The 17,012-nt window shown below is 34.2% G+C and overlaps 1 protein-coding gene across 50 annotated transcripts in view; it reads left to right on the plus strand.

The window, feature by feature from the left end:
* Window positions 1–17,012, plus strand: part of Ptprd (protein tyrosine phosphatase receptor type D) — a 2,156,260-nt gene that overhangs the window by 962,120 nt on the left and 1,177,128 nt on the right. For all 50 annotated transcript variants that reach the window (XM_048806967.1, XM_048806968.1, XM_048806990.1 and 47 more), the window contains one exon: window positions 15,005–15,054. The gene's annotated coding sequence lies outside the window, so the exon portion shown is untranslated. The remainder of the gene's footprint in view (window positions 1–15,004; window positions 15,055–17,012) is intronic.

The following is a 17,012-nucleotide window of genomic DNA, read 5'->3' on the forward strand; positions in this document are numbered from 1 at the left end:
AAAACTTAAAGTTCTCAAATAATCACTGAAAAACAAAACACAAATAGCCAAAAATATATTTACAATAGTGAAGCCCCTGTTAGATCTAGTCCACATGGGTACTGGAACTAGACAAAGAAAAGAAGGCCCTGGTGGTTTATTTAAGGAGGTACATCAAAGGCAGGGATAAGGTTTCAAGGGTGGAGTCTTGCATCATGAGATCTGCTAGTCAGCAGGTTGATTGGCATCTTCTCAGGTCACAGGGATCTCAGGTGCTATGCTGGATCTTTGGCAGAGCTTGAGAGGGAAGTTCAGCTGCATCAGGTGATCAATCCCTGTGAGGAGTTCCACAGGAAGTTCCTAATTCCAGACTTATCCCCTCAATAGGCTAGGATGCACAACATAGTCCACACAGCCCATAAATGGATACTAGATATGAATCCCCTGCCAATAAGTAACAGGCAAAGATTTTTTTTTCTCATTCCATAGACTCTCTGTTCACTTTCTTAATCATTTACTTTGCTATGCAGAAGCTTTTTAATGTGATGGCATTCTACTTATTGATTCTTAGTTTTATTTCTAGAGCTTTAGCAGTCTTGTTGAGGATGCCACTACCTGAACCTGTTTGATGGAGTGCTGACTCTGTGTTTTCTTTTAGGAATTACAAGATTTCTGTTCTAATTCCTAAGTCTTTGATCCATTTTAATTTGACTTATGTAGAGTGATATTTATGTATATAATTTCATTTAATACATGTATATATCAAATTTTCCTAGCATCATTTGTTATAAAGGATATATTTTCTTTAACATATATATTTTTTACTTTTATTTTTTATTCTAATTTGTTATATATGACAGCAGAATGTATTACTCCCTTTTGCCCCATCTAGAGTTCATCTAATCTTCCCATGCTCCCCCTCCCAAACCCACTATGAATCAGCCTACTTATATCAGAGAAAACATTCAGCATTTGGTTTCTTGGAATTGGCTAACTTCACTTAGCATTATATCCTCCAAATCTATCCATTGACATGCAAATATTATGATTTTATTCTCTTTTATTGCTGAGTAATATTCCATTGTGTATATACACAACATTTTCTTTATCCATTTTTTTAATGATAGGCATTTAGATTGGTTCCATAGTTTAGCAATTGTGAATTGTGCTGCAATAAACATTGATGTAGCTGGGTCCCTGTAGTATGCTCTTTTTAAGTCCTTTGAGTATAAACTGAGGAGTGGGATAGCTGGGTCAAATGGTGGTTCCATTTTAAGTTTTCCAAGAAATATTCATGTTGCTTTCCATATTGGCTATGCCATTTTGCAGTCCCACCAGGAATGTAAATGTGTGCCCTTTTCCCCACATCCTCGCCAACACTTATTGTTGTTTGTATTCTTAATACCTGCCATCCTGACTGGATTGAGATGAAATCTTAAGAGTAGTTTTGATTTTCATTTCTCTAATTGCTAGAGATGTTGAACATTTTTTAAAATATATTTGTTGATTTATTGTACATCACCTTCTGAGAGGTTTTCTCTCTTCTTCTCTTCATTAGTATAGTTAAGTGTTTGTCAATTTTATTTATTTTTTAAAAGAACCAATATTTTGTTTTGTCAATTTTTTCAATTATTTCTTTTGTTTCAATTTCATTGATTTCAGCTCTGATTTTAATGTTTTCCTGTCTTCCACAGTTTTTGTTATTGATTTGTTCTTTTTCTAGGGCTTTGAGATGTAATGTTAAGTCATTTATTTGTTGACTTTTTCTTCTTTTAAGAAATGAACTCCATGCAATGAACTTTCCTCTTAGTACTGCCTTCATAGTGTCCTAGAGATTTTGATATGTTGTATCAGTGTTCTCATTCATTTCTAAGAATCTTTTAATTTCCTCCTTGATGTCTTTTGCAACCCATTGTTCATTCACTAGCATATGATTTACTGCAGGTGTTGGAGTATCTTTTATTTTTTATTTTATCATTGATCTCTAATTTCATTCCATTGTGATCTGATATAATGCAGTATAGTATCTCTACTTTTTTTATATTCACTAAGAGATGCTTTGTGGCATAATATATGATATATTTTAGAGAAGGATCCATGTGCTGCTGAGAAGAAAGTGTATTCGCTCACTGACGGATTAAATATTCTATATATGTCAGTTAAGTAAAAGTTATTGATTGTATTATTGTGTTCTATACTTTCTTTTTTCAGCTTTTTTTTTTTTTTTGAAGATCTATCCAGTGGAGAAAGATGCGTGTTAAAGTTACAATTATCTTTTTGTGGTTTGTCTGACTGTTGAACTTGAAAAGAGTTTGTTTGATGAACATAGATACTCCATTGTTTAGAGCATATAAATTTATTATTGTTATATCTTGTTGATGAATGGTTCCTTTAAGCAGTATGAAGTAACCTATTTATCCCCTTTGATTAACTTTGGCTTGAAGTCTACTTTATTTGATATAAGGATGAAACCCTTGCTTGCTTACAAAGTCATGTGAGTGGTATGTTCTTCCCAAACTTTCACATTCAGTCTGTGTATGTATTTTCCTATGAGAGGAGTCTCTTGGAGGCAGCATATTGTCAGGTCTTTTTTTAAAATCCAATCTGCCAGTCTATGTCTTTTGATTGGTGAGTTTAGGCCATTAAAATTGAGGGTTATCATTGAGACATAATTTGTACTCCCAGTCATTTTGTTTAATTTTGGTATTTAACTTGACTTGGTTTCTCCTTTGATTAGTTTTCACTGTAGTGTAATATTTCCCTTTGCTGATTTTCTTTGTTGTTTTTCAATTCTTCTTCACAAAATATTTTGCCAAGGATGTTGTGTAGTGCAGGCTTTCGAGTTGTATATTCTTTTAACTTTTGTTTATAATGGAAGGTTTTTATTTCATCATCAAATCTAAAGCTTAATTTTGCTGGATATAAGATTCTTGGTTGCCATCTATTTTCTTCACGAGCTTGATATTTGTTGTTCAAGGATCTTCTAGCTTTCAGGGTCTGGGTTGAAAAATTTGCACATAATCTAATTGGTTTCCCCCTATATGTAATCTGATTTCTTTCTCTAATGGTTTTTAATATTCTCTCCTTATTCTGTACATTAGGAATTTTCATTATAATGTGGCTTGGTGTGGATATGTTGTGATTTTGTTCATTTGGCATCCTGTAAGACTCTTGAATTTGGTTTTCCAATTCATTCTTCATGTTTAGAATTTTTTCTTATATTATTTCATTGATTAGATTGCTTATTCCTTTGGTTTGGAATTCTATTCCTTCTTCTATCCCAATAATTTTTAAATTTGGTCTTTGTATGGTATCTCATATTTCTTGAATGTTCTGCTCATTACTTCTTACCATTTTCACTGTGTGGTCTACATTCTTTTCAAGATTATATATTTTGTCTTCATTGTCTGAGGTCCTATCTTCCAAGTGATCTAATTTGTTGGTGATGCTTTCAGTTGAACTTTTAATTTGGTTTATTGTTTCTTTCATTTCAAGGATTTCTGGTTTTTTTTTTTTTGTTTTTTTTTTTTTGTTGTTGTTGTTGTTGTTTTGACCTCTATCTCCCTATTGAAGTAATCATTTTCTTCCTGTATTTGTTTATGTAGCTTTTTGTTAAAAATGATATTTTGTTGATTGTATTTTCTTTTTATATCATTCTTTAATTTGTAGATCATTTTAATTATGTACATCCTGAACTCCTTCTCTTCTCATTTCTTCAGCTGTGCTGGCCATGAATTTTAATAATGTGGTGTCTTGATTTGTTTGGGGCATTTTCTTCCCTTGTCTTTTTATATTGCTTGTGTTTCTTCCCTTCTAGCACTGTGGATCCTAAGCATTACCATTTTTATATTATAGTCTTATAGTGCCCCTGTAGGGATCCACTGCCTCTCCTTTGATGTGACAGACTTATCATATCACAATATGAACAATATACACCTTAAAAACAAATGTTTGCTATTAAGACATTTACAGTTTGGTCACACTGTACATAAATGGTGAATTCAGTTATTATTTACAGAATACTCAGTATGTTTGTAAAAGGGTTTACAGTTTCTGATGGAAGATATAGAACCAGGGGTAAGGAGTAGGATGATATGCCAAGGAGGTAGGAGGTGAGGATGTAGAGTTGCTATATCTTAGGAAGTGTGAAAGAGAAATATAAAGAGGAAGATTAGTAGCAGGAGAAGGGAGAGAAAGTAATTTGGGGTAGACAGGTAAGTGGGAAAGACAGTAGAGTACATAAAGCAAACACACATATATATTAAGAAAGATAAAAAAAAGTTAAAATAGAATAAATTGGTGGGAAAGAAATATACAAAAGAATAATAAAAAGAATATACAACAAAACTATAATATACTATTCAGGCATCCTAGTCCTTAAAATCCCAATTCATGCAAAGTACTTGGCTTCACATATGTTGGGAATATGAGGGTGGGAGAATGGAGAGAGAGAGAAAAAAAAAGAAAATCTTGAAGGAAGACACAGGGCTTGTTTTGATTGAAGATCCATGTCTTTCCTGCTTCCTTTCTCATCTAATAGGTGGGGTCATCTGTTGTTAACTGGTATCTCTGTCCTTAGGATGGTGAAGGTAACAGGGGTATCACTGTGCTGGGTTAGTGCCTACTGGGAAGAGGGGGGAGTTAGAAGCTGGGTACCTGGAAGATGTTGGTGAAGGTGACCCAAGATGGAGGTGCCTGCTTTTAGAGGTGGGGCGTTGGGTCAGGTGGGGGGAGCCGAGTGATGGCTTTGGATGATGAGTTCAGAGACAAGCTCTGTGGCTTTCAGTGTTGGCTGACTTCAGAGCCTGCATGAAGTTCCTTGGTGCAGGCAGGCTACTGCGAGTAGAGGACTATGTCTGCTGCTGATGATTCCCAAGGTGGCAGCCACCAGGGGAACCTCATGTTGGTAGATGGGGATCCACACAGGATTGGTGGCCGGAATTACTGGGTGGGAAGCTGTGGGGTGTCCTGAGTGGGAGTGGCATGGGTGATTTTTGCTTGGTGGGTGGCTGAATGTTCTGAGCGTATGTTGATGGTCCCACTCAGGTACCCAGTAATCCTGCATGGGCAAGTAATTGGGAGACCTACTTTGATGCTGAGTCCTGGATCACTGGATGGGCACAGTGGCCATGATGCCCATGCAGGAGCAGGAATATTGCTCACAAAGAAGCAGTATGTTCACTACTTGAGTCCCAGGTCACGGAGCAACACAGAATGCTGCCTCTCTCAGGCCCCCCATTTGGATCCTCCTCTAACATATAATTTTGGCACCTTTACCAAGTATCAGATGACCGTAAGTGAGTTTTTCTCTGTATCTTCTATTCCGTTTGTCTTCATGTCTGTATTGATGCCATCTTGGTTTTGCTATTCTATCTTTGTAGTACAATTTGAGGTCAGACACTTCAATGCATACCGCATCACCTTTCTCATTCAAAATTGCTTTGACCATTATGGTCTCTTATTCTTCCAAATTAATTTAAGAACTATTTTTTCCACTTCTATAAAGAATGTCATTGGTACTTTGATGGGTATTTCATTGATTCTGTATATTGCTTTTGGTAGTATGTCTATTTTGAAAATATTGATTCTGCCTATCCAAAAACATGGGAGGTCATCTTCAATTTCTTTCTTCTGAGGTCATCTTCAATTTCTTTCTTCAGTGTTTCATAATTTTCACTGTAGAGATCTTTTACTACCTTGGTTAGATCTTAATTTTCAGGTTTGTTTTAGAGGATATTGTTAAAGGGATGGTTTTATTTAAAACTATTGGTTTACAATTATTTATCTTGTATCCTGCTACTTTGCTAAATTCATTTATCAACTGTAGGAGTCTTCTGGTGGAATTTTTGGGTCTTCTAGATATAATATTTTATCATCAGCAAACAGTGGTAGTTTGACTTTTTCTTTTCACTATTTGTAAATCTTTAATTTCCTCCTCTTGTCTGATTGCTCTGACTAGAGTTTCAAGAGCCTCATGGAATAAAAATGGTTAAAGTGGACATTATTTTCTTGTTCCTGATTTTAGAGAAAAAGCTTTCAGGTTTTTCCATTCAGTAAAATGTTGACTTGGGTTTGTAATATCTAGTCTTTATAATGTTAAGGTAATTTTCTTCTGTCTGTAGTTTTTCCAGCATTTTAACATGAATGATTGCTGTATTTTGCTAAAGGCCTTTTCTATGTCTATTGAGTTTATCATATAGTTCTCGTTCTTAATTCTATTTATGTGGCAAATTACATTTATTGACTTGCATATTTTCAACCAAACTTGTATGCCTGGGATGAATCCCTCTTGGTCATGGTGTATCATCTTCACATTTTTGAATGTGGCTTGCTAATATTTTAGTAAGGATTTTTGCATCTATGTTCACCAGGAAGATTGGCCTGTAGTTTTCTATCCAAGATGTGTCTTTATCTGGTTTTGGTATCAGGGATATACGGACCTCATAGAATGCATTTGGGAGTGTTCCTTCACTTTCAATTACATAGAATAATTTGAGAAAGACTGGTGTTAATTTTTCTGTAAAGGTCTACTAGAACTCAGAGAACCCATCTGGTCCTGAGCTTTTCTTTGTCGGTAGGCTTTTAAATACTGTAATTTCATTAGATGATAATAGTCTATTTAAGTTTTCTATATCTTTCTAGTTCAATTTGAGTAGGTCATATGTGTTTAGAAATTTGTCAATTTGCAGTTTCTTGGTGTATATATTTTCAAAATAGTTTCCAATGACGCTCTGGATTTCAGAAGTATCTGTGGTGATATCTCCTTTTTATCTCTAATTTTGTTGATTTGGGTCTTTCTCTCTTCCACCTCCCTCCCCCACCTCAGTTAGTTTGGCTAGGGTTTCTCAATCTTATTTGTTGGATGAACGAACTCTTTGTTGCATTGATCCTGTATATTTTTTCATTCTCAATTTCATCATTTTCAGTTTTGATCTTTATTATTTCCCCTCTTCTACTGATTTTAAAGTTAGTTTGATCTTTTTCTAAGGCCTCATGGTTGAGCATAAGCTTATTTATTTGGGATCTCTCTGTTTTTTAATGTGGTCACTCAATGCAATAAGTTTTCCTCTTAGTTCTGTTTTCATATTGTTCCAGAGATTTTGATATGTTGTGTTTGTTTTCATTTGTTTCTAAGAATTTATTAATTTCTTCTCTCATTTATTCTTGATCCATTATTTATTTTAATGAGTATTGTTTAACCCTCATATGTTTATAGGATTTTTATTATTATGCTCTTACTGTTAATTTCTAGTTTCATTACATAATTATCTAACAGGTTGCAGGAAAATACATCTTTTTTTTATTTGCTAGGATTGATATTGTGACATAAAATATAATCTATTTTGGAAAAGATTCAGTAAATTGTTGAGAAGAAGGTAAATCCAGCCATTTTCAGAGTGGAATATTCTGTAGATGTATATTATGTTCATTTGACATAATATAATATTATATAGGTTGCTATTAATATTATAATATTATTTAGGTTGGCTGTATTTGTATTGATTTTATGCTTTGATGAGCCATTTATTGGTAATATGGGTATGTTGAAGTCATCCAGAATTATTGTATTGTGATGTAACTGGGGTTTAAAGTTGGGTATTTTTTTTAAGTAATCGGGCATGCTGACAATTGGGGCATATACATTTACTATTGTTATAGCTTCTTCTGGCATTTTCCCATTTATTGAGATATAATGTCCTTCTTTGTCTATTTTGATTGGTTTTCTGCTTGAAATCATCTTTTTCAGATATAAGAATAGCTACTCTGGCTTGTTTATGGACTCCATTTTCATGGAATGTTTTATTCTATTCTCTTTTCTTTAGGCTGTGAGTGTCCTTGCCTGTGAAATCAGTCTCTTATAGTCAGCATATAATTAAATCTTGTCTCTTGATCCATTCTGCTAATCTATGTCTTTTAATTGGGGAGTTGAAATCATTTATATCCACTGTTATGGATATGTGTTTGTGTTTGGTTTACTACCACTTTGATTTTTTTGTTCTGTTTAATTCTCATTTAGATAACTTAGATAATTAGTCTTCTTTTGATGTGTACCTATTTGGAAGTTTTGGGATTTGTTTGTTGGTTTCTCTGCAGTTTTTCTTTGAGAAGTTGTGCTGGCTTGGTTGTCATGAATTCTTTTAGTTTATCTTTGTTATGGAAATTATTTTATTTCCTCTTGGTTGGGAATTGTTTTCTTTTAGAGTATGAAATATCTCATTCCAGGTTCTCCTTGATTTTAGTGTTTGAGTTGAGAAGTCAGAAGTGAGAGCCTTATTTGTTTGCCTCTAAATATGACCTGATGTTTCTCTCTTGTGGCATTAAATATTCTTTATTTTCTGTGTTAGGCATTTTGATTATGATGTGTCTTAGAAAGCTTCTTTTCTGACCAGGTCTATTTTAGGTCCTTAATTCTCCTTTTGAGGATGTCTATCTCCTTTCTGATATGGAAAAAGTTTTCTGTAATTATCTCATTGAAAACATTCTTAATGCCTTTAGCTTATGTCTCCATATTCTCTTCTATCCTAATGATTCTTAGATTTGGTCTCTTGTTGGTTTCCCAGAGTTCCTATATATCCTGATCATGTTCTATTTTTCCTCTTCTTTGCTGTACTCTCTATACTCAAATTCATTTATCCTGTCTTCAATGTCTGAGGTTCTGTCTTCAGGCACTAACGTTCTATTCTCTATGAAATTTAATCTGCTGATGAAGCTTTCAGGTGAATTTTTAATTTGAATCATTATGTCTTTCATTTCTAGGAGTTCTAGTTTTTTTCTTTTCAGTATTTCTATTTCTTTATTATAATGGTCTTTCAACTCCTGAATTTGCACTCTTAATTCATTTTTTAGATCTTCTTTTAGTTCATTGAACTTTTTAATAATCAGGGGTTTTTTTTCATAAGTTTTCTCTGGAATTTTATATTCTTCTATATAATTAGGATCCTTTCTTGGAGGATTATGAATTTGGGAAGGAGATTTTTTTTTTTTTTTTTGCCTGTTTCCTCATGTTTTCAGAGGTACTGGATTTGTGCATCAATTGAGATGGATTCACCTTCCTCTTCTATATGTGTCTCCTTATGTGTGTAGTTCTTTCTAGACATATTCTAGGATTTCTCTGTTGTTAGTATATGAGTAGATGTCAAGGGAGGGGATCTGAGTTCCCTTCTGGTGGTTTCTCTTTGAGACCCGATTTTGCATTTGGGAATTTTGTTTCCCCAACTCTTTTTGTTGAAGTAAAGTTTAGGCTCAGGTGGGGCTAGATCATAGTGTGAGATGAAACTTGCTATTGCTTAGATGAGTTGTGTTTCTCAGCAGGAAGATCTCTACTCTGTCATCTTAAAGTGTCTAGTCCACTTTTTACCCCTCTCAGAGGGGGCAGCCAGGAGTAGCACTAATATCAGTGGCAGTTGTTCAGAATGGAGATAAATATCCAGTCTCTATTTTGACACTGTTTGCCATCTATATAGTAATGGTGGGGTCAGCATTTAAAATTAGTACTAGCAATACAAAACTGCAGTAGATCAGGCATTCAACATCAAGTACCTACCATATTATCCACTGTTTTAATAATCATAACCATATGAATGGGGTATGAATTACATTAATTATATAATTCTACTATTTAGTAGAATTACAGTTTCTTAAGCAAAGAAAAAGAAGGTGTGAAGGTGAGATAAAGTTTGAAATATTTTTAAAAAGTTATAAAAGGAGAGGCAGGTGGTAAGTAGCAGATGTTGGCTATAAATAAGAAGGAATAAAAGATTTACAGAAAGTAATAAAATAAAGGAAGAGTAGACCCGGGAATAGGAAAACGTCACTGTTACTGTGGAAAGAGAGTGATGAAGGGGAAATAAGAGAAATGTGAACCAAAGTATGGACAAACCAGCAACTATAAGATCAAAATATTTCAAACCCACATATTCTTGAACCCTACCTAAAACAAATCAAGGCTAAATAATAAACAGGTACAGAAGGAAGAAATTAATGTGAAGATAAACCTTATATAAATATGTATATATTATTGAACCTGTTTGCATAGTGAATCCATCCACACAAAAACATCCACATACATGCACCAAAAAAAAAAAAAAAAAAACAAAAAAAAGGTAAAAATTAATACTTTACAAGGAAGTTGTGTTTAAAAATTTTTAAATGTTAAAATTTTAAAGAAAGAAGAAGAAAAAAATAGATTAAAATGAGAGTATGAAGAAAAGAAAAGCAACAGTAATGAGGAAAGGAAAATTTTTTTTTTTCAATTTAAAAATCTTGCTGAGGAATAAAGGGCTTATTAATACCATGATTGTCAAATCTATTGTTGGAGATGGATTTTCATTCTCTTACATTTGGCTTTGGACCCTTGGGTTGAGGATCAAGGTTGTAACCTAATTCCTCTGTGTTCTTCTTTTAGCTGCCAGACTATGTGGCTAGGAGGCAAAGCTGGTTGTAGTACCACTCAGCTTCCAGGCTCACAGTGATACTGATGATGAGAATGAATCAAGGCCAAGTTTGGGTCCCCCAGATGTTGAAAATTAAACACAAGTTCCCTTTCCCCAGATGTTGAAAATTGAACACCTGAGAAACACCAAGGCAAGCATAGAAAGCAAGTTTTATTTAAAGGATAGAGCAGATATAGACTTCTTCACAGAGAAGGGGCCCCAGAGCTGCCTGTCCAAGGAAGTGGGGGTGTCTTGCCCCTTTCAAACTTTTTAGATTTCAGTTGTTCTCATGCTCTCTCCTCCCTTTATCTTAGTGACAAAACTTTAGAAAGAAGCCTTCCAGAGGTGCCTCTTTGTGTCTGCCCAAATGGGCAGGAAAGGAGCCACCCAGGAGGTAACTTGTTAACAACTCCTACAACTCCCTGCAGGGAGGAACCCTTTCCTGGAGGAAGGTATTCTTGACAACAAGTAGAGGAGTGGGAAATGTCCTTTAAGGTATTAACATTTTATTTCCTCCTGAATCAGCCCTATTCTTTCTGAACCAATCATTCATTACCTACACTGACTGACTTTTGTCCCCCAGCTTCACCAGGGTATGGTGGGGTGTCACAATTTGGATGTTGACAAATTGTGTCTTTCTGTGCTAGGCGTATTGCAGAGTCCTAAATTGGAGACAGCAGTAATTCAGTTTTAGTCTGGATGGAATTTCTGCACTCTGTGCATGGGTGTTTGAGAGTTGCTGTACACACCCCATTGGAAGGTGGATGCCAGTCTCAGCAGGATGTCTGCATCTTTAGGGTCTCTGGTGAAATATAATTTTAGTCTATTAGGGACAAAACCTCTACAGGTTTCACTGATACCCATCTGGGAAATCAGGTCCTCATTTCCAGGGTGTTGAATATTAAACACCTGAGAAATGCAGAGGTAAGCCTAGAAAACAATTTTTATTTAAGGGACAGAACAGAGATTGTGGACTTCATGGGGGGCAGGGTCTGGCCCCTTTATAAATCTCAGGTTTCCTTTCCTCCCCCACCTCCTCCAATCTTTCCTAAGTGACCAAAAGGGAGGCATAAAGCTGCCCAGGAGTATCCCTCATTATCCTCAGAATCTACCCAAAGTGCAGGAAAAGAGCCACGCAGGGGGTACTCATTAGCAACTCCTTTGTTACAGGGAGCAATTCCCTGGATGTGTTGGTAACTGGTTGAGAGGGGGGAAGTGCTCAGGAGGTGTTGACATTCTATTTCTTTTCCTTTGATAATTAGCCGCCATCTTTCCAACCTGATCACTTATTATCTATACTGACTACCTGTGCTTTGCTCCTGCCTCATCACCTTCACCACTATGAATATGAAATATGGGGACTCTGCCCTAGATTGCTGATGCTCCTGTGTAGTTGCTGAAGCACCAGCCACAGTGGGAGATATCTATCATCCTTGGAATCCAGAACCTGACTGTCAGATTTTTCTTTGTGCCTATTTCAGCCTCTCTGCTTCAGTTGCCTTCTGAGAATTTTTGGTTAGCTTCAGGGGTTTCTGATCTCCTGTCTCCTGTTGGGGAAATTCCGTAGGCAGTGGGAGTACAGCAGGGGCCACACATGCATGTGCCTTCATCAGGTACAGGAATATGGGAGGCAGCTGCTTTGGTACCAAGAGCACACATTTTCCTGACTGCAGAAATGCCATGTTTTCTCTGTCAGCTGGGATTCAGTGGCAGACTACTCTGACTAGAAGGGTGAGCACATGCTTTCCCTGCCAGTGGGGAGCACTGCCACTGTAGCTTTCCTCAGGAGCCTGGCAACCATTTTCTGTGTCCCAAATGACTCTGCTCCCATGGGAGCTATTTTTGGATTTTCTTTCACTAATTCACTTTCCCTACCTATGCTATAACTATTAAAATCAGACTTACACTCTAATCCTCAGGTTAGCCCAAGTCAATTCTTCATTATTTTTCAATTTCTTTATCTGCCAGCCATGTCACCATTTTTCTGTCTATGCTAACCTTGGCTCTTTGCTACTGCTGATGGCAGCCAGGATGGCGCCCAAGCTGGCACTTCTGTAATGTATTATTTCTTAGATTTGTACTTCTGACTTCTATGACTCTTCAGTTTTTCTGTTTGTTTTTGTTTTTTTTAACACTTCAGTATTAATCTTCAGTTCATTCCCTTATTTACCACCTTGCTAAAAAGCCATCTTACGGCTTTTTAAGTCTATCGTTGAGGAGCTGGCGGGATGTGCATCCTTCCTTTTATCTGCCATCTTACCATTTCCAGTACTCCTTTTATAACATCAAAGAAATCCCCATCTAACAAGCCAATTCATGATTTTTTTTTCCAAATGCTGAATTGTATGTCCTAAATGTATTCACTAATAGCATTAGTTTATCTACAGAAATATTAACTCAGCTACAATTTTCAAAATTTATGTAACAATTTAACTGTCATATAAACATAACTTTGAAGTACTCCTTCTTTGAGAAGATAGATTTAGGATATTACAATTATTTAAAAACACCAAAAATGTCTTTTGGGGTTTGCTTATTTGGCTTACCATAAGTGCTTTCTGAATGGCTGTGCCTCCCAAGAGAACTAGTTCATATTAGAGAAGTATGTCTGGTATTATTCACTTATCTAGCATCTTATGTGAAATAAAACTTCATGAAATGCATCAAGGATAAAACTTTAACCCAGTGCCAATGTCATTGACAGTTTAATCACTGGTCCTTCATCATGAGTTTCTCCTGTAAAAATAGTTATTTAGAAATGTTATGTTAAAATTTACTCTTTCTTCTTTAAACATATCCCAATACACAGTATCCTTGCCTGAATCAAGCTTCACAAATCATTTAAAAAGGTAAATTAAAGTTGGAGTGCTTAATATTTCTGTGTTGGTCTTCTTATATGCCTAAAATCTCCTCTCCGATTTGGATCTGGCCTTGAAGAACAAACTAGCCAATGCCTTCAATATCATTTCTAAAATTCCTGAATTTAAATATGAACAAGGACTTATAATTTGTATTCCCACTATCTAATTGATGAAATAGTGTCAGTAATACAGAAGGGGATATCCTTTGTATTTAGTATTAATGTCTAAATATTCACTTTCAAATGCATATAAACATTCTAGATATAACTAGAGCACATAAATCTCTTTATGTGCTTTTTATTTTGAAATTATGTTATTTAGCTTAAAGCATTAATTTAATATTCTAAATATGAAACACAGTGCCTGTAGGAGTAATCTAGCATCTGACAGTGCTAAGGGATGTTAAGAATATATTGTTGTTTCAGCATTATAATGTCAAAAGCTTAAAACCTAACTTTAAATTTTTAATAAAAGTAATAACAATTAAAAATAATAATTTGTATATCTAAGTTTTATTCTACAATTAGTTCCAGTCAGATACTGATTCTAACATTTCAACCTTTTTTCATTTCACCAAAAATTCATTTGCTGCATTTCTTGATAAAAATGAGAGCAGGAAGGAAGTGCCCCTGTGACTCTTCCATGCACTTTTTGAGGTATAAGCATTTCGAATCACACCATGTGGAGCCTTAAGAAAAAATTTCCATTATAGTTAGATACTATTCTACATAAAAAGAAGAAAAAATTGAAGATTTAATCTTGGTCCTCCATGAAGAAGTTAGCAGTATTTGCAAACTCATTGCTATAACAAAGCAAATTTAAGAACTTAGTAATGTTTATTGACTACTTAGTACAATTTTATCAAAATAAAATTTTGCAAAGGATGCAGCAACTATTAAATGTCACACACAATGGTAATTGAGTGACTTAATTTAAAGAGGATAATACCAGTTTCACACAACGTTTTTATTAAATCAAATATCCTAGACAATTTAGGATGAAACTATAGAATACGATGAAGTCTTCTTTTTTTCATATTTTTAGTTATGCATGAACACAATAACTTTATTTTATTTATTTTTTATGTGGTGCTAAGGATCAAATCCAGTGTCTCACAAGTACTAGTCAAGTGCTCTGCCACTGAGCCACAACTACAGCCCCTAACTGTGCAATCTTTAAAATGATAACATAGAGTCTCTACATTTAAGGAGAATTCTATATTATTACATTACTTAATGATTAATACAGATGAAGCAATTGTGAAAATAGGATTACAGTATGATAAACACATTTGAGTGTATGCACATGAATGTGATTGCATGTGTATATGTATAGAGATGGATGGAAGTATACTTGACACTGTCAAATGAATGTAACAAAGAAGCTTCTCCAAAATAATATATGCAAAATACATTCTTCTTGCAAATGTGTCCATCACCCATAGTTTCACAAGAAGCAAAGAAGACACTAAAGATTGCTTTATTGTCATTCTGCATTACAGAGCCCAAATTAAAGTAATTAATCTTAAATCACAATAATTTGATGTGAGCTGAGTTACTGATAATGCTATTGCAGACAAATGTTATAGTCAAAGCTGTCATGTTAAATGTACATTAATTACTCATATAATAAAATTTCTTATAATATTAAATTACTAACATTTTTTTTGGTGTGTGAATTAAAGTTGAATGCCAGAACTAATAAAGAATGTTTCTGCTTATACTTTTCTAGGTCTCAGGGTGGCGAACTTTATCTTTGAATTCTTAACCTGTGAGTTTATGGTAAGATTATAATTAATGTACCTAATTTTAATATTATTGTTTTTCTATTACTCCTGTTTCATAGTGTTCAGTTTTAAAAAGTAAAGGAAGTTGGAATAATTCACTTGATGTGTTACCGTAAATGTTGGGGAAACTATGCAATCTTTTTCTATCAAAATGTTCTTAGTTGTATAATAGTAATAGTTATTTGATATAGTCTTTGATGGAACTCAAATAAATTTGAAGGCATGATATTGAATGATGAAGTTTTATACAACTGAAAAAAGTCCTCTGGGCATGAGTGACAATTTGTATATTAAGCTGTTCATGGTACATTCTATGTAATGCCAGTAAATACATACGATGAATTATTTAAGTAAAACGTATTTTATAACCTGTCAAGATTTATCAGAATTTGGTTTCTCTATGAAGGTCTGAGCTTTAGGGAGTTGAAAGGAAAGTATAAGTATGGAAATAAAATAAGAAATAGCAAGTGATTTCTAAGGATTTTTTTTACTCATTCATTTGTTAATTTCTGTGGTTGAATTCATTCAATAGCATTTGATGAACATGTGTATTATAGTAATAATTGATTACTACAGAATATATATAAATATAAGCTTCTTTGTGTTGTAAAACTGATGAAGTTAATTTTTATCAAAACTTTCAGAATATATCTGTTCCTTAATGATAAACATGATAAAGGTTTGTCTTGTTATGAATACATAAAGTCTAGGTGATATGGAAAATTATGTCATACATTTTATATTTGGGGAAATGTTGTATCCTTGGAAACTAAAATGCAAGAGACCAAAAGTATTTATTTTGGACATGTGGCTTTATTGAACTGCATCTTTAAGATGTTTTAAATCACTGTAGCCAACAGCTTCCTCTGGGAACTGTAAGGTGTACTTTTTGGTTACATATTTCTGAAACATTTAACATAGCATAATAAACAAGTGTTATATGGAAGCAAGTGGATATTCTTTTATCATACTGGGAGGATTTTGCTGATAACTGAGGAAACTTTTATGAATTATTTGTATATGAATAGAGTAATAATCTTACCCTGAAAAAGTATATTTTTAATTGTGAATTATATTTTACAAACATACCTTATAAACTTTCTTTTTTTATTTATTCTTTTTAGATATACTTAACAGTAGAGGTTATTTTGACATATTACACATACATGGAGTATAACATTATAATTAGGATCCCATTCTAATGTGGAGTTTCACTGATCATGTATTTATATATGAGTATAGGAAAGTTATATCCAATTCATTATACTGTCTTTTCTATTCCCAGTTCCCCTCCCTTTCCTTTTTATTCCCCTTTGTCTAATCCAGTGAACTGCTATTCTCTCCCCACGTCCACCCCCAACCATTATGTGTTAGCATCCACATATCAGAAATAACATTTGGCTTTTGTTTTTTTTTGGTACTGGCTTATTTCACTTAGCATGATAATCTCCAGTTGTATCCATTTACCAACAAATGCCATAATTTACTTCTTTTTTATGGCTGAGTAATATTCTGTGATTGATATATATATATATATATATATATATATATATATATATATATACACACACACACACACACACACACACACACACACACACACATTTTCTTTATCCATTCATCTTTTCAAGAGCACCTAGTTGGTTCCATAGTTTTGCTATTGTAAATTGGGCTGCTATAAACATTGATGTGGCTGCATCACTGTAGTATGTTGATTTTAAATCCTTTGTGTATAACGCAAGGAGTGGGATAACTAGTTCAAATGGTGGTTCCATTCCAAGTTTTCTGAGTAATCTTCATCCTGCTTCCCAGAGTGTTTGCACCAATTTGCAGTCCTATCCGCAATGTATATTTACTTTTTTCTCCCACATCCTTGCCAACATTTGTTACTTGTAATTTTGTTAATTGCCACTCTGACTGGAGTGAGATGTAATCTCAGAGTAGTTTTGATTT

The sequence above is a fragment of the Marmota marmota genome, unplaced genomic scaffold (genome assembly GCF_001458135.2).
Source record: "Marmota marmota marmota unplaced genomic scaffold, marMar, whole genome shotgun sequence".
NCBI classification, from domain to species: Eukaryota; Metazoa; Chordata; class Mammalia; order Rodentia; family Sciuridae; genus Marmota; species Marmota marmota.